Here is a 7081-nt window from a genome sequence, read left to right as displayed (position 1 = left end):
AACCCCTAACCCCTAACCCTAACCCTACCCTAACCCTAACCCTAACCCCTAACCCTAACCCCTAACCCTAACCCCTAACCCTAACCCTAAACCCTAACCCTAATGGCCCTAACCCTAACCCCTAACCCTAACCCTAACCCCTAACCCCTAACCCTAACCCTAACCCCCATCCCCAACAAAAATTGTAACCTTAACAGGAATTCTAACCCTAGCCCGAAACCTATCCTAAGCCTAATCTTAACCCTAACCCTAAGCCTAAATTTACAATCCTTATGGCCCAATCAAAAATACCGTCAAACTGAACCTCACCCTAAGCCTAACACTAACCATAAGGCTGACCCTAACCATAACCCAAGACCTAACCCTGACCCTAAAACCAACCCGAAATCCAATCCTAAACCTAACCCCAACACTAACCATACCCTGACCCTAACCCTGTGCCTAAACCTGATCCTTGCCCTAACTCTAACCATTACCCTAACCCCCTAACCCAAACCCCCTAACCCTAACCCTAAGCCCTAATCCCTAACCGTAACCCTAACCCTAACCCCTAACCCTAGCCCTAAGCCCTAGCCCTAAACCCTAACGACCCTAACCCCTAAACCCCACGCTAACCCTCACCCCCTCACCCCTATGGCTGTAAACCCTAATAGCTGTAACCCTAACCCTAGACTGTAATGGGTGCTGTAACCCTAGGCCCTGCCCTAGGCTCCTCCCCTAACCCTGGGCCCCGCCTAGGGGTCTGGTCGTAACCCTAGGCTCCGCCCTGTAAGGTCACTTTTTCAAAATGGCCGACTTCCGGGTTATTTAGGGGGCTTCCGGTCGCGGGGCGGGCTGTTTCTAGCCGGAATTGGCGGACTTCCGGTGTGTCTGGAGGACTTCCGATGGCGGGGGATGGTTTTAGTATGGTTTGAGGGCACTTCCGGGTTGTCGGGACAATGTTTCCCGTCGGAGTCGGCGGACTTCAGGGGTCCGTTGGAGGACTTCTGGTCATAGAGACGAGGGTTCCGGGGGCGTTGGAGGAGTTCCTGGTCCCATGGAGGACTTCCGACCACAGAGTAGCGCTTCCGGTCATAGAGGTTTTAAAATGGACGACTTGGAGGACTGGGGATCATAGAGAGTGGAGGGGGGTTGCTGGACGGGACGGGTTTTGGCTCCTGTCTAGTGTGGGTAGCGGTAACTCTATGGTTGGTTTAGGTCCTGGAAGGGCGGTATACAGTGGAAATTTTGATTTCTGAACTTTTCCTGTAATTGAGGGGGGGTTTGTACAGGTAAACTGTACGATTTTGTACTGTATAGGGTTGTATTATTATCTGTATAAATTATAAATAAAGCATTAAAAATAATAAGTCTGGTGCAGCAGTAGAAAATTTCACGCAACCTGGGAGTAGATTTTTTATTTCAATAAATAAATTTATATTTTTTTATTTATTTCTTTAAACTATTACTCCCAGGGAGGTGACATGTTCTACTGCTGCTTCTGATTTTTTTTTCCTTTAAACCGTTATTTTTATTTTAACTTCACTACATTTGTTTACACACATATTGTGAACATAAATATTACAAAAAAAAAAAAACAAAGGACAGAAGATTAAAGGCCACCAGGGACGCAGAAGCACAAAGACAAACACACCACCACCAACAGACACACAAAATTATTCCCCCCCCCCCCCCCCCCTTTAGGACAAAACTCAAAGACAAACAATAACACCCAAATAATGACTGACACACAAACATTTCACAACCGCCAGAACAAAAAAATTTATTCTTTATTACTTCACCTTTATTGTTACTTTCTTTAAAGAACAACAACATTAGGCATGAATACATAGGTTTCCAGTCATGCACTATCACCACAGCAATGACAGTTATTAGCTCGGGCACATTGACAGTCCATCTCTCCTGCTTTGCTTAACATTCTTCTCATTCGAGAGCTCTCTACTACAATGGCATCTGGATCCTCCGCTTTAACCCCCCAGCCAAACACGTGCAGCTTGCGGACACTTGGATAGCTACTCTGAGTCCCTGCCTGTAAAGAATAACACCAAACACCTTCATTAGTTTACATTATTACACAAGAATCTACATTGATCAGGCAAAACCTTTACAAGCCCATCCTTCTAAAACATCCATTAGACCCTCTTGTGTGCCCACCTGGTCCTCCTCAACACTGCTCACATAGAGTAACACCCCACACCCTTTGCCTTCAAAACCAACACTGCTGCTAGTGTTAACACTACTACCTGCAATCACAGGCAAATACAAAACTCCAGAGGACCGCTCCTCGGGAACGCCGTTCCCGAGAGACGCCATCAAAATTTCATCGCTCGCCCTGCCTGGCAAAAACCCCGGCCCGAACCGCGCCGCCATCCAAACTTTGGCGACGAACGTCGCCTCGCGGAGCGGCCGGGACCGGGGGGAAAAAAACCCAGCCGGGGGAGGAAAAAAAAAATCCCCCAGCTGGGGTTTTTTTTATTCTAATTTCAAACAGCAAACTAGCTTGCTCAACCTGGAAAGAAATACACCCCACACCCCCCAAAATTAGGCACCACCACCACCACCTCACACCCCACCCCTCACCCAAACACACGTCCGTTCCACCACAACCGGACATCGCCCGCTCCTTCCGGCACTCCTCGGGAACGCCGTTCCCGGGAGACACCATCAAAATTTCATCTCTCGCCCTGCCTGGCAAAAACCCCGGCCCGAACCGCGCCGCCGTCCAAACTTTGGCGACGAACGTCGCCTCGCGGAGCGGCCGGGACCGGGGGAAAAAAAAGACCAGCCGGGGGAGGAAAAAAAAAAATCCCCCAGCTGGGGTTTTTTTTATTCTAATTTCAAAAAGCAAACTAGCTTGCTCTACCTGGAAAAAACAGTTACACAACACACACACACAGCCCAACACATACAAAAATAGGCAGCGCCACAACCTGACGCTCCACCCCTCACCCAAACGCACAGCTGTTCTGCCACCTGCCCGCCACAACGAGCCACGGCCCCGATTCTTGACCCATCTGTGGGACGGCCTCACCCTGTCCCTTAAGACACCATTGCCGCTCCGCCTGACTCTGTAGAGTTAGCGCTCATAGGCAGGGACCAGAGAAGATGCCTTGCTAACTGCACCGCTCCTTCGCTGTTACTTGGATACTCCACAAAAACCTCACTCAAGGGTGTCGGGCGGGAATCCAAATCGTGCCGTGGCACCTGAAAACCACAACGGAAGAGCTCTAGGGCCGGCTGGCCGACAACTACCCTCTGCCTCGCAAAACGGCCCGTACGACCTCCGCCCCAACCGACTGTACTGACAGATTACCATCCTGGGCTGGGGCCGCTCTCTATGCCAGCTCTGCAATGCCCAACCACCCAAATGCAACAAGAGCCATACCGAACACCAGGCAACGCCAAGCACTGCAATGCAATGCAATATACAACCAAATATAAAGCATGCATGAACACAGTGCTATGTAACACTGGACAGTCTCAAATGGCAGGCAATACAAATACAGGGCCAGGCAATGCAATACAGAGCCGCGCAACGCAACACAGGGAACCGGGTCACCGAACACAAGACAGTCTCCATTGGCGGGCAGTACAAAGGCAGAGCCGCGCAACACTATACAGAGCCAAAGACAGAGCCGCGCAACGCTATACAGAGGACCGGGTCACTGAACACAAGACAGTCTCCATCGGCGGGCAGTACAAAGGCAGAGCCGCGCAACACTATACAGAGCCAAAGAGAGCCGCGCAACGCTATACAGAGGACCGGGTCACTGAACACAAGACAGTCTCCATTGGCAGGCAGTACAAAGACAGAGCCGCGCAACGCTATACAGAGGACCGGGTCACTGAACACAAGACAGTCTCCATTGGCAGGCAGTACAAAGACAGAGCCGCGCAACGCTATACAGAGGACCGGGTCACTGAACACAAGACAGTCTCCATTGGCAGGCAGTACAAAGACAGAGCCGCGCAACGCAACACAGAGGACCGGGTCACAGAACACAAGACAGTCTCCATTGGCAGGCAGCGGCAAGGCACTGCGGCGCGAGGCGAGGCAGGGCGCGGGCCCACGTAACGCGAGGCAGAGCGGCGCGAGGCGAGGCAGGGCGCGGGCCCACGTAACGCGAGGCAGAGCGGCGCGAGGCGAGGCAGGGCGCGGGCCCACGTAACGCGAGGCAGAGCGGCGCGAGGCGAGGCAGGGCGCGGGCCCACGTAACGCGAGGCAGAGCGGCGCGAGGCGAGGCAGGGCGCGGGCCCACGTAACGCGAGGCAGAGCGGCGCGAGGCGAGGCAGGGCGCGGGCCCACGTAACGCGAGGCAGAGCGGCGCGAGGCGAGGCAGGGCGCGGGCCCACGTAACGCGAGGCAGAGCGGCGCGAGGCGAGGCAGGGCGCGGGCCCACGTAACGCGAGGCAGAGCGGCGCGAGGCGAGGCAGGGCGCGGGCCCACGTAACGCGAGGCAGAGCGGCGCGAGGCGAGGCAGGGCGCGGGCCCACGTAACGCGAGGCAGAGCGGCGCGAGGCGAGGCAGGGCGCGGGCCCACGTAACGCGAGGCAGAGCGGCGCGAGGCGAGGCAGGGCGCGGGCCCACGTAACGCGAGGCAGAGCGGCGCGAGGCGAGGCAGGGCGCGGGCCCACGTAACGCGAGGCAGAGCGGCGCGAGGCGAGGCAGGGCGCGGGCCCACGTAACGCGAGGCAGAGCGGCGCGAGGCGAGGCAGGGCGCGGGCCCACGTAACGCGAGGCAGAGCGGCGCGAGGCGAGGCAGGGCGCGGGCCCACGTAACGCGAGGCAGAGCGGCGCGAGGCGAGGCAGGGCGCGGGCCCACGTAACGCGAGGCAGTCTCCGTTGGCAGGCAATACGAATACAGAGTAGCGCAATGCGATATCCAGCCAAAGACATGGCTGCGCAAGGCGATACAACACAAAGCGCTACAAAACAAGATGTCTCAGATGGTGGTCAAAACCAACACAAATTGCGGCAAGGCAACACAACACCAGAACAACGGGTGTGTGTGAGAAGCTAGGCTGTAAGACACAAGCCTCTAAGCATATGTCACGTGAAAGGGTATGAGTCTGATGTGTGGCTGAGGGAGGCCCTCCCGTTGAGTCACGAGGTTCAGAAAGGACCCCCTTGCTTTCTAAACTCCTTCTCAGAGAGGAGCCTAGGTGCGGCTAGGTCCAGTCTTAGTCCCAGACTTGGTCAACGGTTTACATCTAAAGGATTATGTGTGTAGCCACATATCAGAGTCAACGTTTGCCTGTCAGAGCCCCGCTAAGGACTTTCACTGAAACAGTTTCGCAAAGTTGAAAAGAAAAATAGGTAGTTTGAGGCAACAGATATAAAAAGTTTGGAACTGCCGTTGATAAATGCACTTACTGCAACAATTTTGAGCTCAAGTTAATAGTTCAGCGCTTTTGTTAATGATAGTTTTCCCGGGGTAACATCCGACATAATCGGAGGCGCAAGTCTTACCAAAGAGGCGTCCCTGCTTGGGGAGGAGAGAGAGGTCCAGGCCCGTCGACCCGTCCGGATAGTTGGAGTTCTCATCCTCAAAAAAGAGGATTCTAAATGCCAGATTTATACTTTTGGCGAGGTGGGACTAAGTCAGGTATTGTGTGCCGATTGGCCCTTAACAAGGCTTGTTGTGCAGTTGGTCGGGGCTGGGGGGGGGGAAGTGGCGGAGAACAAACGTGTTCAGTCCAGAGGAGCGGTGGTCTGTTTAGTTTTACCAAAGTAAGGTCGAGCTGCGAAGGAGGCTCCCCCTCACCCCAGGCGTCACTTAGTTGATTAAGGAGTAGACCCGTCAGACACCACATCTTGTTAAGATGAACAAATTGCTCATCTCCTGCCCCTGTTCGGGTCCGGTGCTTATCAGTGCAAGATAAGCAAGTTGCTCAATCCCTGCTCTCGCCCAAGCTGGACTCCCCCGGGGCCCCTTCTGCTGGGTCAAAATGGCCCTGTTTTCGGCACCAACAAGCCTGGACTAGTCCAGCATCCCACAGCCTACAGGGATGAAAGATGGTATCAAACTTCAATTGAGGCGGAAGTTTCTAGAGCACGACTGTGAGTCCGGCACAGACCACCTCCACAAAGGCCACCTCGCAGAAACATCTGCGATGCGAGGCGCGCTTTAAGCTCCGATCGCGAGACGAGAAACGCTCGATGGGCCATATTCCGAAGCGACGAGGCGTCACCGACCCCGCGGATGCTCGCCGAGCGCCTGCGGCAGAACCTAGAGACCTGCCATAAGGCGCCGTACACATGAAAAGCACAGATCACGCAAATGACGCTGCAACACTGAGAGAGGCCAGAATGTTTACGTCCAGCACGATGGACCCGGGACCCCTATCTGTCCCTAGACTCGAGGCAGACTAAATAGCCCTCTGCTACCCTGACGTTAAACCACCTGCTGGCCCTGCCCCCAACCACCGGGTTTGCCCCTTAAATTACCTTTCAGAGGGCAGAATCCAGATTCCCTTCTCATGGGGAAAAGGTCATCTAACCGGGACGCTCCCCCATCCGCCGGGTTCCGCTTCATCCCTCACGAGACAGAGCGTCACCGGTCACCGACGTGCCGCCCGGCGTCGACCTCCGCTGCAACGAAGCCCTCCTTGGAAACGCCTTCCTCTCGCCCGTCCCTTTTCCTCGGCCGCTCGGAGTCGGATTCTTCGGCCTGCCGTGCCGAGGCCTGACCGCCACCTGTAAGACTCAAAGGACAGGATGTGATTTTAGCTACGTCTATAATACGACACCTCAGAAAACTGCTACGTCAGCGCACCTGTCATCGCTCGCCTCGCTTAAGTTCGCTCCGGTGCGGATATCCCGTTTGCGCATCAATTCGCGCCTAGAAAATACAACCAGAAAAGCATGCACTAGGCAGAGTCGCCAACACGCCCATCCGCTGACGTCGGACGCCGGCCCGCCTTTGTCCACCACTCCTCTCGCCTCTTCCGGGGGCCTGTGATGCATAGCTTGTCGCTCGGCCTCTGACAAACCCAAACAAACTGTGCAAAGTAAGGCAGTGGCCGCTGACCGGTAGCTTGATGAGACCGAAAGGTCTGTCATCTTTTCTGCATAACCCTT

At 54.8% G+C, this 7081-nt stretch overlaps 1 long non-coding RNA gene across 1 annotated transcript; it reads right to left on the bottom strand.

Moving 5' to 3' along the window:
- Positions 1-5343: 5343 nt before the first annotated feature.
- LOC129200739 (uncharacterized) lies at positions 5344-6844 on the bottom strand. Its single transcript, XR_008575074.1, has 3 exons — positions 6777-6844; positions 6449-6697; positions 5344-5658 (listed from the first exon to the last, which is right to left on the bottom strand). It is a non-coding gene; the product is annotated as an uncharacterized LOC129200739 (long non-coding RNA).
- Positions 6845-7081: the final 237 nt, after the last annotated feature.

The sequence above is a fragment of the Grus americana genome, unplaced genomic scaffold, assembly GCF_028858705.1.
Source record: "Grus americana isolate bGruAme1 unplaced genomic scaffold, bGruAme1.mat scaffold_43_1, whole genome shotgun sequence".
Taxonomy (NCBI): domain Eukaryota; kingdom Metazoa; phylum Chordata; class Aves; order Gruiformes; family Gruidae; genus Grus; species Grus americana.
Note: the sequence above shows the minus strand (reverse complement) of the source record. Positions and strands in the feature narration are given on the sequence as shown.